This window comes from Myotis daubentonii, chromosome 1, assembly GCF_963259705.1.
Source record: "Myotis daubentonii chromosome 1, mMyoDau2.1, whole genome shotgun sequence".
NCBI classification, from domain to species: domain Eukaryota; kingdom Metazoa; phylum Chordata; class Mammalia; order Chiroptera; family Vespertilionidae; genus Myotis; species Myotis daubentonii.
The window spans coordinates 524,416-547,697 of record NC_081840.1 but is presented as its reverse complement, the minus strand read 5'-3'; positions in this window follow the sequence as shown (position 1 = coordinate 547,697).

The following is a 23,282-nucleotide window of genomic DNA, read 5'->3' as shown; positions in this document are numbered from 1 at the left end:
CATCGATGAGAGACATCGATCAGCTGCCTCCTGCACACCCCGCACTGGGGATGTGCCCGCAACCCAGGTACATGCCCTTGACCGGAATCGAACCCAGGACCCCCCAGTCCGCAGGCGGACGCTCTATCCACTGAGCCACACCGACCAGTGACCAGGCCACTTTCTCAAAGGCCGGCTCTGACTCAGCCCTCCTGCCCGAGGACAGACCACCCTGAGCCCACTGAGCCCAGTGGACAGGCACCGGCCAGGCCTGGGTCTCCGCCTGCTGCTCAGGGGCCGCAGTCCGCAGGCGGCTGGGGCCAGAGGTTCAGGATGTTCCCCGTGGGGCGGGCGGGCTGCAGGGCTGGGCGCCCGTCCCTCCTCCCCGTGACCCCTCCTGGCGCAGCTCCGCTGTGGCAGCCTTTCCTTGGCAGGCGGCTGGGTACCAAGCACCACAACAAGACGCCCAAACTGCTCCAAGCTGGTGGTTCAGGCGCTGAGTTCCTCGGAAAACAAACAAACAGGCTCGAAAGCCAGCGTGGCAGCCAGCGTGGAGGGCAGCGTGGGAGGCAGAGTGGGAGGCAGAGTGGGAGGCAGCGTGGGAGGCAGAGTGGGAGGCAGAGTGGGAGGCAGTGTGGAGGGCAGCATGGAGGGCAGTGTGGAGGGCAGTGTGGGAGGCAGAGTGGCATCTCAGGTGGCAGCCACAGTGAGCAGGGCCACGTGGGGGACTGGGCCATGGGCCTTCCTGGGGTGCTGTGCACACAGCCACAACCTCCCCCGATTCAGGACGATCCCAGGCGGCTCACGGGACCTCGGGACCCAGAAGGCAGGGCTGGGACCTTCCTTGGCCCCCAGGGCAGCGAAGTCCCCTGACCGTGACCTGGGGGAGAAGCTGTGGCCGCCGGGCCGGGCCCACAGGCGCTGGGACCCAGTGCCGCTCGGTGCCGGCCCCTGGGGCAGTCGAAACAAATGAGCTTCGAACACACAGGTGCCTCTCAGTCCCGGGCCGAACCCCCGAAGGTGTCGGCAGGACCCTCCCTCAGAAGGTGCCCGGGAGACCCCTCGGCTCCAGCCTCGGCTCAGGCGTCCTGGGCTCGTGGCCATGTCACTCCCCGAGCCGCCGGTTTCTCCTCCAGCTGTTTCTCATAGGGACGCTCGTCCCGGGGTGCAGGGCTCCCCCGGGTGATCCTGGGGTCTCCTCTCGAGTGTGGGAGCCGGGAGCCAGGAGAACCAGGTGCCCTCAAACCCTGAGGTCATGGCGGGGAGGCAGCGGCGCCCGAGAGGGGGGTGGTGAGTGGCTGTGGCAGGGGGACCCCAGCCCCCAAATGGACAGTCCCCCCATGGACCCCCCACACCACCTCTCCCCTGTCCTGGCCTCCAGGCCTGGCTCGGCCTCATCCTGGGACTCGGGGGGACTCTGGCTCTTGGTCAGGAGTGGCCGTGGCGACGGGCAGAGAGGGTGCACGGAGGGCAGAGCCTCCCGGCCTAGCGCTTGTGGGGAGCCGCAGGCGGGGGGCCTGTGAGAAAGACAGCACCGTCCCGGGTGGCAGGGGGTCAGGCGGACCTGAGACCCCAGACCGACCCACGCGGGCGGCCACAGCGGGCGGCGGGCGGGCGGGCGGTCCCATCCGGGTGGCACCCCCCCCCCCACTCGCTCGCTCTCCGGGCACCTCCCCAAGAGAAATGCAGCGGCCACACGCGGATCCCTGCAGGACGCTCAAGGCCCGACGGAACCGGCCCAACACCCCGCAGGCGGGTGGGTGGGGGGCTCGGCCCCTGCGGCCGCGCAGTGACGTCACCCACAGAGCGGTGGGCGGTGCCGACCGGGAGGAAGTCAGAGGAGAAAGAGCATCACGGAGCTGCCCACTGAGCCGCCCGGAGCTCCCGGCAGCAGCGCGCAGGCTGCGTGGGGCGGGGAGAGTCTTCCTGGGATTGGAGCCGGGATTTGGGCCGGGATTTGGCCTGGGATTGGAGCCGGGATTTGGGCCGGGATTTGAGCGGGGATTTGGGCTGGGATTTGGGTTGGGATTGCGTGGAATCTGCAGACCATCTTAGGGGAAGGAGCAGCCTAAGACCTTGCGCGTTTGCCCCGTGAGCGCCGCGCCGTCATCCTTCCGTTCGGGTCCGTGCATCTGAGCGGAGCGTGGCAGTCGGTGCGAAGCCGTATTTCTCTCTAAGTACTTACTCTGTTTCTACATCCCAAATGGCGTCGTTATGTCTCTTCTGATTGCGTTCGCGCACGAGGACAATTGATTTGTGTTGCTGTGTCTCCCTCCCCCTCGCGGCGCACGTGCTGGTCAGTGTTTCTTGGGTCCCGTGGAGCGATGATCGCGCCTGCAAATACAAGGTTATTGCTCCCTTTCCCATCTGGACGCTTTTTCTTTCTTTTTTTAAAATATACGTTTATTGATTTCAGAGAGGAAGGGAGAGAGAGAGAAAGAAACATCAGTGATGAGAGAGAACCATTGATCAGCTGCCTCCTGCACACGCCCCACTGGGGATTGAACCCACAACCCGGGCATGTGCCCTTGACCGGAATCGAACCCGGGACCCTTTAGTCCACAGGCCGACATTCTATCCACTGAGCCACACCAGCCAGGGCGTTTACTTCTTTCACTTGCCTGGCTGGGCGGCCGAGGACCCCAGCCCAGTGCGGGTGGGCATGGGAGCGTGGCGCCGTCTGCCCCTAGCCGCAGCGCCCAGCACGCGGCTCTCCGCGTGATGTCAGCGGCGTGGCCTTGTCCGTGCCTTTGTCGGTGAACTCTCCCTCCGGGTCCCGGTTCACTGACGCTCTGAGGAAGGGTGTGGGGTCGCTCCTGCGTCTGCTGTGACGGTCGCCTTGTTTCTAGTGTTTAGCCACCCCGCATCCCTGACTACTTCCTGCTGCTCGCGTGCTGTTGTAAATAGATCCGTTGTGTTAAAATGTGGTTAGAGCCTTGGCCGGTGGCTCAGCCGTTAGAGCCTCAGCTGAAGGGTGGCGGTTGATTCCAGTCAAGGGCACGGCCCTGGGTTGCAGGTTCGATCCCCGACCCTGGTTGGAGCGTTTGTGGAAGGAAACCAATCCATCAATGTCTCTCTCATCGATGTTTCTCTCTCTCTCCCCACCCTTCCCCTTCTCCCTCCCTCCACTCTCTCAAAATCAGTCGATGGGAAAAATATCCTCGGGTGAGGATGAACAACAGCAAAACGTGTGTTGTGTGCCATGAAAGGAAAACAGTCTCAAGTCAACTACCTTACTTTTCACCTTAAGAAACCAGAAAAAAACACACATTTTTTTATTGTTGTTCATTCCCATTGCTTTCTAGAGAGAGTGGAAGGGAGGGGGAGGGAGAGAGAGACATCGATGGGTTGCCTCCCACAGGCGCCCCGACCAGGGCCGGGGTCCAGCCTGCGACCCAGGACGAGCCCTCAACCAGGAATGGAACCTGAGACCCTCGGCGTGCGGGCCGCCGCTCTGACCCCTGGGCACGCCCGCCAAGGGGCATGGTTGTGTCCTCCTGATTGACGAAACGCCCTCTCCGCCGGCTCCGGCCTTTGTTCTGGAACCCGCCCTGCAGTCACTCTGGCCTCGCAGTCGATCTCAGTGTCTCACGGGCTACGTCGCTTCCATGTGGAGGTCCCGTGTCCCCGCACTGACTTCCCTTCCTGCCGGTTCCTGGGGGGAGGCCGCCTCCCGTGTGCTTGCATTTACCCAGCCCAGTGAGCGGGCGAGGCGAGAGGTGTGGACAGCCGTTCAACCTAAGACGATGTTCGATGTTCGAGGGCTGCAGCAGCACCGGGAAAGGTTCACAGCGTCCCTTCCACCGTGGAGATGCGAGTTGAAGCCGCGAGAAGGTGCCGCTGCAGCCTGGAAGGAAGACCGGGCAGGCGCGGGCCGGACGCTGGGCGAGGGCGCCCCCACCGGGTGAGCTCTGGAATCCGGCCGAACGTCAGAGCAGTTTCTTAAACGTTAAACAGCCCAGCGTGGCTCAGAGGTTGAGCGTCGACCTAGGAACCAGGAGGTCACGGTTCGATCCCCGGTCGGGGCACAGGCCCAGGTTGCGGGCTCGGTCCCCAGGGTGCGGCGTGCAGGAGGCAGCCGATCCATGATTCTCTCTCATCCTGATGTTTGTATCTCTCTCCCTCCCCCTTTGTCTCTGAAATAATACGTGTGTGTGTGTGTGTGTGTGTGTGTGTGTGTGTTTATATGTAAAACACATCGTTAGGGAAGCCCCGCGCCCCAGCCACTCGCTCCTGCGCATTTGCCAGCAGAAGAGAAGCGGACGCCACCGGCCGGCCCGTCCATGTTGCCAGCGGCTCTGTCTGTCTGAGCCCGGGACACTGAGGACCCCCCCCCCCCCCGGCAGGTAAAGGGCTGAGTCCCTCCCTGCCCACACCGGGGCCGCGGCCACGAGGACGAGGGGCCGCTGGGAGAAGCTTCGACGGGGCGGGCCCTCAACATAGTTATTCTGAGTGAAGGAGTCACACACCAGAGGGGACAGACACGTGTTGCGACTCTATTTGTCTCAGATTCCAGAGCCGCAAACTTACCTGTGGTGACGGACAGGAGACGGTGTTTCCGGGGGTGGGAGCAGGGGACAGGCAGGACACAAATGACCAGGGACGGAGAGGTGACCAGGGACAGAGGGGGGCCAGGGACAGAGGTGGCCAGGGACAGAGGTGACCAGGGACAGAGAGGTGACCAGGGACAGAGATGGCCAGGGACAGAGGTGACCAGGGACAGAGGTGGCCAGGGACAGAGAGGTGACCAGGGACAGAGATGGCCAGGGACAGAGGTGACCAGGGACAGAGGTGGCCAGGGACAGAGAGGTGACCAGGGACAGAGATGGCCAGGGACAGAGGTGACCAGGGACAGAGGTGGCCAGGGACAGAGAGGTGACCAGGGACAGAGGTGACCAGGGACAGAGAGGTGGCCAGGGACAGAGGGGGGCCGGGGCCAGGGAGACGCCTGGGCGGTGGGCCGGTTCTCGCTCCGGATCAGGGCGATGGTTTCTCAAACGCGTCCTGTCACCACGCACCGGATCACCACGTTAAACGCATGGCCTCTCTGTGTGTGGCTCCCGTCGGGCAAAGCTGTCTGAAAGCTACATTGTCAGCGTCGGCTTCGCCACCAGAAGAATACAAACAAGCGCGAGGCTCCCCAAACACTGGCGGGAGTCAGGCGCCAGCAGCTCGCGAAGCCGGAGCGGCGTAAACAACAGATGCCCGCGCGCCTGCGGGCGATACACGCGCCGTTTGGGGACGACCACCGAGGGCCAGGCTCCCCCAAGGTGGGCTCCGCTACGCACCTGGGTGGTGAGGCGGCGGGCTGGGCGCCCGGCCAACACGGACGGCGAGAGGTGTTGGTAGAAGCTCACACCAGGCAAAGTGGGGGGCACAGAGGGGCCCTGGCCGGTGTGCTCAGTGGATAGAGCGTCGGCCTGCAGACTGCAGGGTCCCGGGTTCGATTCCCGTCAAGGGCACGTACCTCGGTTGCAGGCCCCTCCTGGGCCTGGGCCCTGGTCAGGGCGTGTGCAGGAGGCAACCAATCGATGTTTCTCTCACATCGATGCTTCTCTCTGTCTCTCCCTCTCTCTCTAAAAATCAATGGAAAAATATCCCCGGGTGAGGATTTAAAAATAACAACAGTGAAATAAATAATAAGTGAAAGGGACACCGAGCTATTTGGTCCGAGGACCAGTTCAAGATCCGATCCCTCATTCAGCACCGACTCGGCAGCCAGTAACCCACCCCTGCACCCTCTGACGGAGAATGGGTAGGAACCCGCGGGAACCGGCGGCTAACGTGTAACCCTGAGCCCACGGCGCGTGGGGACCACGGGGTGTGGGTCTCACCGGGACCGGGGCCTCCGCAGCTCCGCCTGAGAGCCCTGCCCGCAGCCCAGACCGCCTCACCCGTGGGTGCCCGCAGCCCAGACCCGTCTCACCCCTGGGTGCCCACAGCCCAGACCACCTCACCCATGGGTGCCCGCAGCCCAGACCGCCTCACCCAGACCCACCTCACCCATGGGTGCCCGCAGCCCAGACCCGCCTCACCCAGACCCGCCTCACCCATGGGTGCCCGCAGCACAGCGGCCGAGAGTAACAGCCAGGCCCGCGGGGCAGGGCGGCACCAGGGGGGGACGTGGGTGAGGAGGAAGCGGACACGGAGCTCACCGCCTCTGCAGAGCACCCCGAGTGGTGCCCCTAAGAACTCGGGGGTCCTGCGGGTTCTGCGCGTCCCCGGGGACCACGTCCTGGCGATGCTCTGACCGAGGCCCCACCCGGGAGGCCGCCTCGTCCTGTGGCTCCTGGTCCCACGCCCCTCTCGCGTCCACACAGACCAGCAGCGGAACCACGACTTTTCTTTTAACCCTCCCCCGAGGATGTTTTCCAGTGAGTTTCAGAGAGAGAGGGAGAGACAGAGAGAAACATCGATGTGAGAGAAACATCGACTGGGTGCCTCCTGCACAGCCCCGACCAGGGCCGGGCCAGAAGGAGCCTGCAACCGAGGTCCGTGCCCTTGACCAGAATCGAACCCAGGACCCTTCGGTCTGCAGGCCGACGCTCTGTCCCCTGAGCCACACTGGCCGGGGCCACCATGACGCTTCTTACTTTTCCCCACCCGCTCCCCAGAGCCCACACGTGTCAGCTGGTGCCCAGGGGCCTGGAGGGGAGGAGCCGGCAGCTCAGCAGGCCCCGCCCTCCACTCGGACGGGGTCCCGCCACTGCATGCACCCCGGGTCCTGGCCTTGGGTCCTGTCACAGCTCTACAGGAACCTGTGCTGTCATCACCCCGATTCCAGGGAGAAACCGAGGCCGGGGAGGCTGGGGAGCTGACGAGGTCACAGCGGGTGGAGCTGGGTCCACGCAGGAGTCTTGCACGCCAACACCGGGTGAGGGCGGGCGTTTAAGATGTGGGTTCCTGAGTGTTTCTGCAGCGACCCAGGCCCTGCCGCAGCCGCCCTGTCTGTTCTGAGCCGCTCTCGGTTCAAGCACAACAAGCCAGCTTGAGTCGGGGGGAGGGGGATTGGGGGGAGGGTGTACGTGTGAGAGAGTGTGTGTGTGTGTGTGTGTGAGAGAGAGATTGCATGTGTCTGTCTGTCTGTCTGTGAGTTCCTGGCCTGGGGACTGAGGTCCCTGCCCTCCCCTGTGGCCAGCACCCTCCCCTTTAAGGGGGAGACAAGTCCCGACACATGCCCTCCGGCCCACGCCCTGCGGCCCCCCCTCCCACCCCCCACAGTGGCCTGGCAGCCTCAGGGAGCCGTGCCTGCTCCAGGGCTGTAGGAGCCTCCCCTCCGCCCCCCCCCCACCCCCCCCCCCCACACACACACACCCGCAGGCTGGCAGGGAGGCGGGAGGCGTGAGCCTGAAGTGTTAATGGGGCTTTGGAACCAGCGTGGCTCTTGGATGACGCGTGCCTCCTTCCAGATGGTTCCAGCCTGGTTAGCATGCTAATGTATTCTGACTCATCCCTGGAGCCTGCAGCCCCTCTGCCAGGCAGTCCAGCCAGGGCCCGGCGACCCCCCGGCTGGCACCTCGCTGGGAAGGGGACCCTGGCGGAGGCGAGTTCCACACGGCGGGAGCAGGGGGCAATGTCCCCGGCGGCCACGACAGCGGGCGATGGCAGAGCAAGTCAGACTCGGGACGAGGGACACACCCCAAACAGCTGGCCTTTCTGTCCCAGCCGGTCCGGGTGGGTGTGGCCTGGCCCCGCCTCGTCGTCACTCAGCCGCAGGGTCACCTTGGTCCTCTGGCCCAAGGCCACTGGTCCCCTACGGCCACTGGTCCCCTACGGCCACTGGTCCCCTACGGCCACTGGTCCCCTACAGTCACTGGTCCCCTACGGCCACTGGTCCCCTACGGCCACTGGTCCCCTACAGCCACTGGTCCCCTACGGCCACTGGTCCCCTACAGCCACTGGTCCCCTACAGTCATTGGTCCCCTACGGCCACTGGTCCCCTACAGCCACTGGTCCCCTACGGCCACTGGTCCCCTACGGTCACTGGTCCCCTACGGCCACTGGTCCCCTACGGTCACTGGTCCCCTACGGCCACTGGTCCCCTACAGTCACTGGTCCCCTACGGCCACTGGTCCCCTACGGCCACTGGTCCCCTACGGTCACTGGTCCCCTACGGCCACTGGTCCCCTACGGCCACTGGTCCCCTACGGCCGGGCTGTGAAAGCAGGAAATGAACTGTGAAACCGGTTCCTGCTCCATGCACAGCACACCACGCTGCCCACTGCCCACTGCACGGCTGCACACTGCCCACTGCACAGCTGCCCACTGCACAGCTGCACACTGCACGGCTGCACACTGCCTACTGCCCCACTGCCCACTGCACAGCTGCCCACTGCCTACTGCACGGCTGCACACTGCATGGCTGCACACTGCCCACTGCACAGCTGCCCACTGCATAGCTGCACACTGCCCCACTGCCCACTGCCCCACTGACCCACTGACCCACTGCCCACTGCACGGCAGTTTCCTGCTCTGAGCTGCTCAGCCTTCGCAGGGACAGGCCGAGGTGCGGGTGGCACTCAGAGGAGCAGCTGTGATCACTGTCCCACCCCGGACAGGACAGCTCGGACGGAGACCCCATGAGCGCGAGGCCCGTCGCCAGCCGTCACTGACCGCACGCACAAGCCTCCCCGCCTCATCCCTCCAACACCCCCCATGCTCCTGGTCGCGGGGCGCGTGGGGCCCCAGCACTGGCGTCCTGACGGGGGGCGAGCTCCCCGATCAGGACACAGCACTGCCGGGGGTCGCCTCTGCCTGCCATCTGCGCCCGCACATCCCCGGCCTGGGGGACCCCAGGGCTCCGAGGCGCCAAACAGGGTGATCGGAAGCTCGTTAAAGTGCAATGTGATTACTTCGGGGTTTTATGGCCCGAAGAGCCGGCGGCCACGCCTCCCACCAGCCCCGCCGTATTTCACCCCAAGGACGCGACCCTGGTGTTTGCTGCGGGAATGAGCTGTCCACTGCTCCGCGTTCCCATAAATAAAGCGAAAACTGCTGAGTTCCACGCAGTCCCCCTGATTGCCTGGAAGGCGTCGTTATTTTAATAAAAAACTAATCAGCCAGCTCCAGCGCGGCTCCGCGTTAATTACAGGGAGGCCGCCGGGAGGGGGAGCCAGGCCGTGGGGAAGGGGGAGCCAGGCGTGGACCGTCGGGGCCTGGGGCGGGGACCGTCGGGGCCTGGGGCGGGGACAGGGCCGCGTTCACGTTAAAAGCAGGATTTTCAAGCAGCGGAGTTTCCTCGCCTTCCACATAAAGGGGATGTGACGGGGTGTCTGCCGGACCCCAGGGCCAGCCCAGTCGCCTCCCCATTATCCACGTGGCCTGAGTCCTGACCCACAGCCGCTCTCCCGTCCACGCAGCGGGGCGCCCTCCTCAGGCCCGCTTCCCGGTCCCGTGCAGCTGCCCAGGGCCGTGCGGCACCGCCTGGACAGGACTGTGTGGGTGACGGGCTGCGTGGAGCTTCCCAGAAAGTTCCGGAGAAGGGGGAGACCCCGTCAGGCTTCCTGCCCTCTGTCGCTCTCGTGTCTCCTGTCCGGCCGGCTCCTGCCTGGGACGCAGATGTGATGCCGGAGGCGCGGCAGCCATCCTGTGACCGGGAGGCCACACGCAGGACAAAAGCAGCAGTCGGGGCGGCTGGACAGAAAGGGCCCACGTCCTTGCCAGCACCAGCGAGGCCCCGACTCCGCCTCGAATCGGCTCCCTGCTTCACTCCAGGCCAGCGGTTCTCAACCTGTGGGTCACGACCCCTTTGGGGGTTGAACGACCCTTTCACAGGGGTCCCCTAAGACCATCGGAAAACACATCTATAATGACATACTGTTTTCGTGATGAATCACTCTGCTTTCATTATGTTCAATTTGTAACCATGAAATTGGGGGTCACCACAGCATGAGGGGCTGTGTTAAAGGGTCGCGGCGTCAGGAAGGTTGGGAACCGCTGCTCCGGGCTTTCTGTTACATCAGAAGCATAAAGCCTATTTGGTGAGACCGTCATGACGGTTTTTACATAACACGACGCATCCCTAACCAACGCACCCAAAAATAATTGTTACAACAACAAGATCAAAATAAGGCCAGGGGGGCGGGGGGGGGATTTAAGTGGACTCGTTAGTAACTGCGCAGCTCCCGATACGGGGTCCTGCCCCCCCACACACACCCCCAGAAGCCAGGCATGGCCGCTGACGAGGTCCCCACAGGGCAATGTGAGAGAGTGACGCATTTCCGAGAGGCACGAGCAAACTCCTGTCTCCACAAACGCGGGATCGTGTGCTGGCGGACGCCCACCCTCCGCCCTGGCTGCAGGCCCAGCCCCTCGCAGGCTGTGGGGTGAGAAGTCAGTTCCCTGAATTGTGAGGCTGGGGGCTGTTTGTTACTGGGCACAGCCCAGCCTCTCTGACTATGACAAGCAGAGAAAACAGTGGGGAAAGACCTACGTGGGTCAGTATCTTAAAAAGTGCTTGAGTGGCCCTGGCCGGTTTGGCTCACGGGGTAGAGGCTTGGCCTGCAAACCGAAGGGTCCCAGGTTTGAGCCATGTACCTGGCTGCAGGCTCGAACCCTGGCCCCGGTCGGAGTGCATGTGGGAGGCAACCAATTGGTGGACTCTCTCACATCATTGTTTCTCTCTGTCTCTCCCCCCCCTTCCACGCTCCCTAAAGTCAGTGGGAAAATACCCTCGGGTGGGACAGAGGGATGGACAAGAACAGAGGTGCCTGAGTAGAGGTTGGGGGTTAATTGCGACTGTGCCCTGGCCCCTGGGAGGGCAGGGAACACCTCGCTGTCCCGTTGCCACTTTTCCTGGGAAAACTTCACGCAGGGCACGCCCACCGGTGCTGCCTCCGCCAGCCAGGGGCCTCTCAGCACGTGCGCGCCACACCCCGCCCCGGACCTGTCCCCCCTCCCGCCTCACCGTGGGGTGACCCCTCAGCTGCCGTGTGGGGGGCAGACGCCGCCTCGTCCTAGTCACCACCCCCCTCCGAGGGCAGTGACACTGCGTCTTACCCACAGTCCCCAGCCTCACAATTCAGCGGGGGGGGGATGAGGGGGGACAGGGAGGCAGGCCGGCTGCATCCCTCCCCACAGCGTGAGGGGTGCGACCTCTGTCCACACCCTGGGCCCTGTCCGCCCCGGGCTCCCCGGTGCCCTCCTGAGCCCCAGGTTTCCCCCTTTCAGCCCATCTCCCAGGCACCCGCCTCCCGATCACCAGAAGACCCCGCCATCCGGCCCTGGGTCCTCGCCTGCCTCCAGCTGGCTCCCAAGAGCATGTGGAGCGCAGCGGGCAGGACTCTGAGGCAGCACTCACTGCAACTGGTTCCCCGTCAGGGCCAGGGTCAGGGCCAGGGCCAGGTCCAGAGTCAGGGTCAGGGCCAGGGCCAGGGTCAGGGTCAGGGTCAGGGCCAGGGCCAGGGTCAGGGTCAGGGTCAGGGCCAGGGTCAGGGCCAGGGTCAGGGCCAGGGCCAGGGTCAGGGTCAGGGCCAGGGTCAGGGTCAAAGCCAGGGCCAGGGCCAGGACCAGGGTCAGGGCCAGGGTCAGGGTCAGGGCCAGGGTCAGGGCCAGGGCCAGGGCCAGGGTCAGGGCCAGGGTCAGGGCCAGGGCCAGGGTCAGGGTCAGGGCCAGGGTCAGGGCCAGGGTCAGGGCCAGGGCCAGGGTCAGGGCCAGGGCCAGGGTCAGGGCCAGGGTCAGGGCCAGGGTCAGGGTCAGGTCCAGGGCCAGGGCCATGGTCAGGGTCAAAGCTAGGGCCAGGGTCAGAGCCAGGGCCAGGGTCAGGGCCAGGACCATGGCCAGGGTCAGGTCCAGGACCATGGCCAGGGTCAGGGTCAGGGCCAGGGTCAGGGTCAAAGCCAGGGCCAGGGCCAGGACCAGGGTCAGGGCCAGGGTCAGGGTCACACCTCCTGACCAGCCCCCGTGGCCCCACCCCCACCCACACCCACACCAGGGTCCTGTTCCTGCACTGCTGAGCTGTGGGGGGCACACCCTGGTCCCCCAGCCACCACGGCACCTCCTGTCCCCACAGGACAGGCCCGGCAGCACCTGCCCAGGGCCTGGGGTGCACACGGCCACCTCCACTCCACCCCCGGCAGCTCCTGGGCCAGGGACGCTCTCTAGGCAGCCAGCCCCGGGGCCAGCGTGGTGGCAGCTGCCTCCGCAGCAGGGGGGGCCGCTGAGCCTCAGGGCGGGAGGAGCGGCTGCCGCCGTTCAGGGGAGCCAGCGGCTGGCAGGGGCTGCACGCAGGCCGGTGCTGGGCAGGGTGGGCCCGGGCCCACAGGGAACGGGGAGGGAGCAGCCGGCCCAGCAGGCACCTGGGGCCGGGAGGGGATCCCTCGTCTGCACCTGCCCTCCTGAGGGCACCCCAGACCGGGAGCTCGGGCCCACAGGGGACTGTCCGGTGGGGCGACGGTCCCTCCCCCCTGCGGCCGGTCAACTGGCCGCACCCACGCCCGCCCGCCCACCCTCTCCATCCCCCGCCCGGTCCGGCTGACCCTCCGGGAGCCCCTCGCCTCGCTGTCGCTCACACGGCGGCCGGAGCGCGGGGTATTTTAATAAGAATTAGGTCTAAGCAGATCCAGGGGATTAATGGCTGTATTATGGTTTTATAGCTCTCCGTACACAGCCGCACGGCGAAGACAGTCGGAGCGAAGCCATTTCAGCGGATAAAATGGGGCATTTATTTTTAATGGAGAGAATTTCAGGACTCGCCCAGCCGTGGCGAGCGCTGCTGGGGGCCTCGCTGAGGGACAAAGAGGCGGCTGGAGCGAGGCCCCTCCGAGGAGCCCTGGAGTGGGGGGACCCCTGGAGTGGGGAGTCCTGGGGTGGGGGGACCCCTGGAGTGGGGGGTGCTGGGGTGGGGGGGCCCCTGGAGTGGGGAGTCCTGGGGTGGGGGGGCCCCTGGAGTGGGGAGTCCTGGGGTGGGGGGACCCCTGGAGTGGGGAGTCCTGGGGTGGGGGACCCCTGGAGTGGGGGGTGCTGGGGTGGGGGGACCCCTGGAGTGGGGGTCCTGGGGTGGGGGGACCCCTGGAGTGGGGAGTCCTGGGGTGGGGGGACCCCTGGAGTGGGGAGTCCTGGGGTGGGGGACCCCTGGAGTGGGGGGTCCTGGGGTGGGGGGACCCCCCTGGGCTGGTCAGGGCGCGGGAGGGAGTCACCAGGCGGAGACCTTCAGCCGAAAACCAGTGACGTGAGTGGCCGGAGAGGCAGCCGGGGGAGCTGGGCAGCCAGGCAGGCTCTCGCCTCGGTCTCCCGCCTGCGCAGCGAGGACTGGTGAGCGGGTGCCGGTCGGAGCCCCGGGAGGGACGAGCTGGGACCGTGACCCACAATCCCCTCTGCTCCTTCCTGAGGTGCAAGCGTTGACCCGTCACCCACGTCCTCCCTGAAGTCCCCGCCGTGACTTGGCTCGAGCCTCCTGTCTGGTCCCGAAACCACATGGTCAGTCAAGTTCAGAGCAAGACTGAGGGCAGTGCCAGCTGCAGGGGTCACTCAGGGCGTCAGGTCCAGGGCCAGGGTCAGGGCCAGGGTCAGGGTCAGGGCCAGGGTCAGGGCCAGGACAAGGGTCAGGGCCAGGGTCAGGGGCTCACCCAGCATCGGCCCGAGAGGGGCTCACCCAGCACCGGGCCCAGCGCTGCGGACGGGACCCAACCGAGAGGCAGGCGGGGCGGGGTCCGGGGATGAGGGAATGGCTCCCTCGATGGGTCAGTCAGCAAACACGGAGGCGCCGGGAGCCGGCCCAGGACCGAGGCCCTCACGGAGCTCCCACCTCCTAACCCACAGGAATCACTTCAGAGCCGAGAGCCGCAGCCCGGCCCCTACGGAGACGACGATGCGGCCTGGTTAGCTGCGGGCGCTTCGTCAGGACTTAAACATCCGCTGCTGTGGGCTCGCCCTCCGACCTGCAGGGCCCCCCACCGTCCGGGACCTGGGCCCCCCGTGCAGGCTGTCCCCTCAGGCCCAGCCGGTGCCACCGCCTCCCTGGCCGGGACCCAACGTGCCCACCTCACCCACCAGGGCCCCACCCCGTGCGGAGCCGCCGGCAGCCGCCAGGAGCCCCCTGGCCTCTCCATGGCCCGAGGCCAGAGCCTGGATCTGGGTGCCCACGTCCGTGACCACGGCCCCCTGGTCCTCGAACCCCCAGTCAGGCTCTGTCTCCCCAGAAGCGCAGGCTCCCCACCTCCGCCCGCGCTCATCCTGGGGTTCAGAGGGGGCACCGCGGAGGGGCCCGGCCATCGAGCGCCACCTCCTTGGTGAGGGCCATGCCGGCTGCCCAGAGGCCACGGCCCCCCTCCCTGGCCGGCCCCACCCTCAGGGCCCGGCACGTCCCCTGGGCCACACTGGCACCCCTCCCTGTGCAAGAGCAGGAGCCCTCCAAGCACCCCCATTCGTGCCCGGGGAGGACATAGTGGGACCCAGTGAGGGGCCCCCCCTCCTCTCCCAGGCTCCCCAGGGCGCTCGGTGTTGCTCTGACAGCGAGAGTCCGCCCTCCCCTGCCCCCCCCCACGCTGCCCCAGACCACCCCCTTCCCTCCTGGCACCAGACTCCTTCCTTCACCCACAGTGGGCACAGCCGCTCTGGACCCCACACAGGGGTCACCCCACCCCTCAGCCCCCTCCCACCGTGCCAGGCATTGGGGGGCACGAGGCCAGACCGGGCATCTGATGTCTTAGGAGGAGCGCCCTCCTCTGCCGGGAGGGGTCCCCGGCTGGTGCCCTGGCTCCAGAGAATCAGAATCACGGACCTGCAGTGCCAGGGGCGCCCCCAGCTGCCACCCGCCCAGCCACCCCTGACGGACCGGGAGGCAGAGACCTGGCCAGAGGGACCCGCCAGGGACCAGACCAGGGACCCAGCCCCACCCGGCCCGGCCCTGCTGCGCCTGCACTGCCCGCCCTGGGCTCCCGATTCAGGGCACTGGAGACCGACCCCCAGTGTCTGTCCAGTGTCCCGCCTCCCTGAGCCCAGGGGCCAGGAAGGACAGGCGCTGCTGTCACCCCGCCCCCTCACTTCCTGCCGGACCCGGGGACAGGCCTCAAGCATGCGGGGGGGGGGGGCCTGCTCCCCAGCGCCCCACACACGAGGTCCGCACGCACCATGCACCTGAGTGTGCGCACACATCCATATACACGCACAGGCAGACGCGCACACGGAGGCCCCGCAGCCGCGGAGGGCAGTGCCGCCTGCGTCCTCCCCACGGCCGGTCCCCTCCCGCCCGAGGCCAGCGCAGCCTGACGGAGCCCGGGCGGCACCTGCAGGGCCAGAGCCTCAGGGTCACTCCCGTCCTCTGTCCCTCCTCCCACCATCCCCAGGCACCTGCAGCCAGCTTCTGTGCAGGCCGTGTGCCCCGTGCCCACCCCTGTGCCCCCCTGTGTCCCCCGGGACCCCCATGCCCCTGTGCCCCCCATGCCCCCTGTGCCCCCTATGCCCCCCCTGTGCCCACCGCTGTGCCCCCCTGGGCCCCCCAGGACCCCCATGCCCCTGTGCCCCCCATGCCCCCTGTGCCCCCCTGTGCCCCCCTGTGCCCCCCATACCCACCCCTGTGCCCCCTGTGCCCCAAGGCCCGCAGCCACCGTCCTGGGCAGCCCTGGGGGCCCTGAGACTCTGAGTCCGGGCACCCTCAGCTTTCTCCACGCGGACACAGGATTGTCCCCAGGGGCGGGGCCGGAGCGGGGCCGGCGTGGGGCCGGCGCGGGGCCGGACAGGCCGGGCAGCGTGTGTTCAGTGCTGAGCCCGCGCCTTTGCGCCCACTTTGGAAACTGCCGGTTCAGCAGTCTGGCCGCCACCCGCTCACGGCGGCCTTAAAACTGTCCGCAGCCATAAATCAGCCCCGGATTTAAATAAGCGCTGGTGGCAGCAGGTTTTCAGGACCCCCCTCCACCCCCCGCCACTTGCGCGGCCCGAGAGGTGGTGCGGATCGTGGGTGGGTGGAGAGAAAATGAATTGAGATGCCCGGAGCATGGCGCAGCCTGTCACCGGGGAAGCTGGGCAGGTGCCTGTGCGTGACGGCCACTGGGGCCCAGGCCGGGCCGCCCCCACCCCGCCTCCTCTCTCCACCCAGGGGCCCACCCACTGGTGCCCACCCCACAGCCCAGACACCACAGCTGGCAGCCCACCCACTAGAGCCCGTGCTGGGTCTGGGCTAGTGGTGCCCAGGCTCCTCCCTTGGGGACGTCTTGTTGGCGGCAGGAAAGCCGGCCTGAGGGGAGGACGTGCTGAGGGGCCAGGCCCTGAGCGGAGATACGGCCGCCAGCAATCTGTGCCCAAGGCTTCCGGCTCCCCTTTTGCCCCACACACGTCACACGACGTCGGTCCCACAAGCGGGGCCAGGAAGAGCGAGGGAGGTCAGTGCCTCCTCAGGGCCTTTCCCAACACCAGCCTCCCCCATAGCAGGTGCGTCCCCCATGCCTGCACCCCCTCTATGCCCACCATCTACAGACTCAGCCCTGCCCGGGTCAGAGCCTAGACCTGGGGTGGGCAAACTTTTTGACTCCAGGGCCACAATGGGTTCTTAAACTGGACCGGAGGGCCGGAACAAAAGCATGGATGGAGTGTTTGTGTGAACTAATATAAATTCAAAGTAAACATCATTACATAAAAGGGTACCGTCTTTTTTTTTTTTTTTAGTTTTATTCATTTCAAACGGGCCAGATCTGGCCCACGGGCCGTAGTTTGCCCACGGCTGGCCTAGACTCTGGTGGGCTGGGAGCCAGGATCAGTGTGAGATGGGAGCCAGGCTCAGTGTGAAATGGGATCCAGGCTCAGTGTGGGCTGGGAGCCAGACTCAGTGTGAGATGGGATCCAGGCTCAGTGTGAAATGTGATCCAGGCTCAGTGTGGGCTGGGATCCAGACTCAGTGTGAAATGGGATCCAGGCTCAGTGTGAGATGGGAGCCAGGCTCAGTGTGAGATGGGATCCAGGCTCAGTGTGAGATGGGAGCCAGGCTCAGTGTGGGCTGGGATCCAGGCTCAGTGTGAAATGGGATCCAGGCTCAGTGTGAGATGGGATCCAGGCTCAGTGTGAGATGGGAGCCAGGCTCAGTGTGAGATGGGATCCAGGCTCAGTGTGGGCTGGGAGCCAGGCTCAGTGTGGGCTGGGATCCAGGCTCAGTGTGAGATGGGAGCCAGGCTCAGTGTGGGCTGGGAGCCAGGCTCAGTGTGAGAAGGGATCGAGGTTCCATGTGGTGGGATCCAGGCTCAGTGTGGGCTGGGATCCAGGCTCAGTGTGAGATGGGAGCCAGGCTCAGTGTGAGATGGGAGCCAGGCTCAGTGTGAGATGGGATCCAGGCTCAGTGTGAGATGGGAGCCAGGCTCAGTGTGAGATGGGATCCAGGCTCAGTGTGAGATGGGAGCCAGGCTCAGTGTGAGATGGGAGCCAGGCTCAGTGCAGGCTGGGAGCCAGGCTCAGTGTGGGCTGGGAGCCAGGCTCAGTGTGAGAAGGGAGCCAGGCTCAGTGTGAGATGGGAGCCAGGCTCAGTGTGAGATGGGATCCAGGCTCAGTGTGAGATGGGAGCCAGGCTCAGTGTGAGATGGGAGCCAGGCTCAGTGTGAGATGGGATCCAGACTCAGTGTGAGATGGGAGCCAGGCTCGGTGCAGGCTGGGAGCCAGGCTCAGTGCGGGCTGGGAGCCAGGCTCAGTGTGGGCTGGGAGCCAGGCTCAGTGTGAGAAGGGATCCAGGCTCAGAGGTGTGGCTTGACTGCTTGTGGTCACACAGCTGGTGGTGGAAATGCTGGGCATCCCCGTCTAGAGGACTCGCGTCCCATTGCTGGTCCCCTACCTCCCGGGCAGGGGATCTGGGTCCAGCTGCCTGGTCATCTGAACACAGGTCATCCCATCCCTCACTCGGCTCTTTCTCTCTTTTTTATGTTTATTGATTTTTAGAGGGAAGGAGAGGGAGAGAGAGGGGAACGGCGATGAGAGGGGAACATCATCGATCGGCTGCCTCCCGCACGCCCCGCACTGGCCATCGAGCCTGCCGGCCGGCACCTGCCCTGCCTGAACTGAACCGTGACCTGGTTCACAGGTCCGCGCCCCGCCACGGAGCCACGCCGGCCGGGCCCTTCCACGTCTTTCTAAGACGACAGACACGAGGAAGGCAAAAGCCCCGCCGGCCGCCCAGGTCCGGCCATGGGTCCCGAGAAGCCCCCTGGACACTGGCCGACGGCGGGGACGGCCGGAGCTCACTGGGGCCTGGACAGCACCGAACACAGAGGGTTCTAGATGGACCCCAGAGGCTGCAGCGGCCCCCCAAACCCTCACCCCTGCAGGCAGGACCCCGCTCCCCGCAGGAGAGCTCTCTCCATGCCCAGGCCAGGCTGCCACAGGGAGCGGGGGGTCTCTTAGGAAGTCGGTCTCAGCCGGCTCCAGGCAGCTCCCTGGGCACCCGGACACTAGTGACGCCCCCGCAGCTCCTGGCGGCCGGGGACCCAGCACCCACCGTGAGGAGAGGAGGCCCAGGCCCTTTCCCAGGGTCCTAGGTCTCGGCTCAGCAAAGAAATGAGTGTGACCCCTGAGGCCAGGGCTCGGCCACCTGGGCCAGCCAGTTCTTCTGGGCACTGCCCGCCAATGGCCAGGCCTCCCAGGCTGCCAGCCCCTCCCCGTGCCCATGGGGCTTCCTGTGGGGCCCCAGCCAGTGAGGCTATTCAGGTGTGAACAGCAGGGTGCCCCCCCCGCCCCCGAGGAGGTCGCCCAGGGACCCGAGGCCGGGGCACTGCCAGCCTGATTGGGCGGTGTGTCCTCACCGGCCTGGACCACACCCTGCGGGCTGCCCCTGGGATAGCACCGCCCGCTGTGGAGGTAGGTCGGCTGGTCAGTCAGTCCTGCAGACTCACCCACCCCACCCGCACCCGCACCTGCACCCCCACCCGCACCCCAGCCCAGCGGGGCAGCGCCTGGGCTCCTGGCCAGTCCTCCAGCGCCACCTGGTGGCCGATGCGCATTCCATGACCATCTGCCAGCCTGGGCCACCGGCCCCACGGCTCCTCTTCGGCTGTGACTGGAGGCCTTCACCTTGAGGGACCCCCCAGGGGTGTCCTGCGGGGAGGTCCCCAGCCCCCACCCACACCCCGTCATGGGGGGGGGGCGCGGTCTGGGCCGCGGCTGGAGCGGCTCCTTGGTGCCCTTCTGGAGGAGCTGGTCCCCGAGGGGAGGCAATGAAAAGAACAAAATGCAGGAAGTGAGAGCGCCCTCGGGGCGTCCTGGCGGCTCATCAACTCCCGCTCCTGACGGTCTCTAACCCCCACCCCCCACCCCCGCGTTACCGTCGGGAGCGCTGGACGAGCCGCACAGAAAGCTGTAAGGCACTAGCCAGCAGGGGTCTGCGGCGCTGGCGGGCGGCGGGAGGGAGGACGCCTCTGTGCTGGGGGGGGGCCCCCTCAGAGCGAGGGGGGGCTGCTCCGTGGACGCCCGGGCGCGGGGACAGGCTCCGGGGAGACGGCGCTGGGGGGCTGTGTGCGGCTGCGGGAAGCTGCCTCCTGGGTCCGGCCGGAGACGGACCCCAAAGAGCTTCCTGACCGCCCCCCCCTCCCAGGACACCCCTGGCCCACGCACGTCCTGCCAGGCGTCTAAGGTGGGCACGGCCCTGGCCGGGCACAGGGAACAGGCTCCCCCCCCCTCCGACCCGCCTGTCAGTCACATGACCTGCACCCCAGGCCACAGCGGAAGGACGGTCCAGAGAGCCGTCCCCTGGAGGCCCAGGCGGCTGCTGATCGCGGACCAGCGGGGCGGCCCCTGGGCTGCAGGGGCCATAACTCAGCGGCCGTGTCCCCATAAAGCCAAGAGCCACTGGGCGCTGTGGTTGCGGGCGGTCCTGGCCCTGCAGCAGCCCCACGGCCCCATCCCCCCACCCCCAGACACACATTGGGGTCCCGTCGGGAGGAGGCCTCCAGCAGCCCTGGCCGAGGCTTGGGGACCACAGGGCAGTGGCCAGGAGGCCACAGTGAGTCCTGGGGCCTTTGCCAAACAGAGGGGGGGGGTGGTGTTCTCTTATCTGCAGGAGCGGGGACAGGGTGGGGGGGTCGGCCAGGGTCAGGGCTCACCCGTCTTCACCCCACCCAGGGACGGGCAGGCCCTGCTGGCCAGCACGCGGAGCCATGGCTGGGCTGCGGGCCAACAGGCCTGGGGGGAGGTGCTGGGGCACCAGGTCTGCCCGGACCCCTAGGGGCCAGCGCTCGGCCGGCTGGGCTGGGGAGCTCCAGGCCCCTCCGTGGTCCAGCAGCACCAGGAATGTTCCAGAAATCAGACCCTGGGAGCACCCAGGCCTCCGGAATCAGAGCCCTGTTTTCCCAAGATCCCAGCCGCGTGCCGCGTGCCTGAGGCCGTGGAGCGTCCCCTGCCTTCGCCCGGTTTCCCGCTCGTGAATCGGGCGCACTGTCCGGAGGCCACCTGGAGGCGGTCATCACCGCCGGACGCTCGAGGCGGCCTCGTTAGTGGGCTGAGCGCGGCTGCCACCGTCCGCACTGGAGGCCACGGCCGGCCTCCCCGTGGGCCTCGGCCCCGGCTCCGGCCTCAGGAGCCGCCGGGGTCCCCGACAGTCACAGCCCCGGTGACCTCCCTCGGCCCCCAGAGCCCCAGGTCCCTCGACGACGGTCTCCGGCCGCCTGGACCCCACTCCCCTTGTCGGGGGTCAGTGCCGGGACAGTGAGCCGACGGGGCTGTGCGATGGGGGGCCAGGTGTCCCCACCGAGGCCAGCTTCGCACCCTCCAGCCCGCAGCCCCCCAACGCCTCAGCAGGAGGTCCTGCAGGTCTCGGGGCGCACCCCACCCCCACCAGCCGGTCCGCCCCCGCTGGAGCCGGACGGGAGCGCTGAGGGCGGGGGGGGGGGGGGGGGCTGCGGAACCTAAATACGCTCTGACGAGGACAGCTCGGGTTTGGCCCTGAATCGTTCGCCCCGATGTTAACGCTCTGGGAGGCGCTCGGTCTGGTGACCCCCCTCTTCACTCTGCACAGAGCGCCGCCTCCCCCTCCGCCGCCCCGACCGCCTGGCGCTTGGAGCGCTCACAGCCGCTCCGCCCACTCGTGAGACCTTAGAGGCCAGCCCAGCGCCGCCTCACACCAAGGCTAGCGCTTCATTAGCCGCCACCAGCTCCTCCGGCTGCCGCGTGGGCGGTCCGTGGGCTGCAGACAGGGGCGGGCGCCTCCTCCCCAGACCAGCGCTGGGTGTCTGCTGGCCTGAGGGGGGCGGGGGCGGGGGCGGGGGAGGGGGCGGGGGCGGAGCTCAGGAAGCTCAGGACTGGGGATCCCAGAGGGGACCACGGCCACCTCCCTCCCAGAGGCCTTTGTTCCAACCACACCTGAGTACATGCCCGTGTGCCCGTGTGCATGTGTGCCCATATGTGTGCCTGTGTACATGTGTGTGCATATGTGCGTGTGTGTGTGACCATGTGCATGTGTGCCCGTGTGCCTATGTGTGTGTGACCATGTGTGTGTGTCGTGTGCATGTGCGTGTGTGTGCATGCATATGCATGTGTGCCCGTATACGTGTGTGTGCCCATGTGTGTGTGTATGTATGTGCATGGTTGTGCCCATGTGCATGTGTGCCCATGTTTGTGTGCCTGCGTGTCTGTGTGTCCATGTGTGTGTGCCTTGTGCCTGTGGGTCTGTGTGCGTGTGTGCCCGTGTAGGATCCGCGTGGGCCCTGCACGCCCGGCTGTGACCGTGGCAGCACCCGCCTGCGTCTGAAAACCAGAACAGAAGCGCCTGCCCGGTGGCTGCCCGCCAGGAGCACCCGGGACGCAGAAGCCGACACCGACACCTCACCCGGCGGCGTCCCTCCCTCTGCCCGCCCCACCCCCTCAGCCCCAGGTGTGTGGGGCCCTGGAGAGTCCCCGAAAGCAGGCGCCCTCCCTTGCTCGCCTCCAGTGATGGGGGACTCACCACCTCACTGTGGCCGTTCCCGCCTCATAGAAACCCTGCCCCTGCCCGCTCCCAGGGTCTTACCCAGGCCACCCTCAGCCCTCCAACCAGCGCCTTCCTCCCCCCTTCTCCCTGAGCCCCACCCTCTGGCTTTACTCTCAGCAGCCCAGAGCCGCTCTGGCCACCCCCCTGGGGACTTCCACTCGGCTCCCTCTTGGCTAGCAGCCCCCCCCCCCAGCTCTCTCCCTTCTCCCCGCACGCCGCCCAGGCCCCGGACCCCACAGGCCTGTGCAGTCCGCCCTGCCCCTCCCCCCGCCCCCCCGGAGGGCCCAGGACTCTCTCGGGCCTCTCCTGCTCGGCTCCTCCAGCCCACGGTTTCAGCGTCGTCTCGGCCCACGCTGGTCGGTTCACTTGCTGGAGGCGCCACAGAAGGTGCCGCCGACCAGGGTCCTGCGCCACAGGAGACAGCGCCCGGCGAGGCTCCGCGACGCGTCCGCCCAGAGCCCAGAGGTCGGGGCACAGCCTGGGCTGTGTGTGGCCCCATCCCCTGCGGGGGGCGTGCGGGCGGCAGCCGATCGGTGACGTTTCTCTCATCGATGTTTCCTCTGTGTGTCCTCCCTTCCTCGCTCTCTAAAAGCTCAATATAAACATATTTTTAAAAAGAAAAACAAAACAGCGGAAGTCTGTTCCCTCGTGGTCCTGAAGAGTCCAGGTCCGAGACGTCGGCCGCGTGGGCAGCCCCCGCGCTCGGGGCAGGTGCCCGCCTGGCTTCGGGGTCCTGTGCCCACGCTCCCGCTCTGCGCCTGCGCTCACCTCGCCGCTCCTCTCCCGGGCAGGCCTCCCGCTCCCGGCGGCACAGGCGCCCTGGTCGTCCAGGGGCCACGCCTCAGTCACACCAAAAAATCCCTTTTCTGTGTTTCTTTTCTTTCTGTTTTTATAGGTTTCAGAGGAAGGGGGAGAGAGAGAGAGACATCAGTGATGGGAGAGAATCATGGGTCGGCTGCCTCCTGCACGCCCCCCACTGGGAACGGAGCCCACAACCTGGGCCTGTGCTGTGACCGGAATCGAACCCCGGTCTCTTCAGCCGGTGCTCTAGCCGCTGAGCCACACCAGCCAGGGACAAAGCCCCTTTTCCCAGGTGAACGGACACGGCTTCCCGGGTTTGACGGCGACATCTCTGAGAACCATTCCAACCACCACAGAGGGTGACCCCAAGTTACATCCCCACTGGGGCCGCCCTGAACCAGACGCGCACACCAGCTCCCCACCCCCCGGGGCACCCCTAAACCTGCTGCCCTGCAGCTTGGGGGAGAGAATAACACCCTCAAAGGTGCCCACACCCGAACGCCCTTACGGTGACGCGCCCCACGGCTCCCGGCCCTGTGCCCGCCTGTCCCCTGCCAGGCCCTGCAGCCCAACAGGTCCTGGGTCAGGAGACGGGACAGTGGACTCGTCCCGGGGCCAGTGCTGGGGGGTC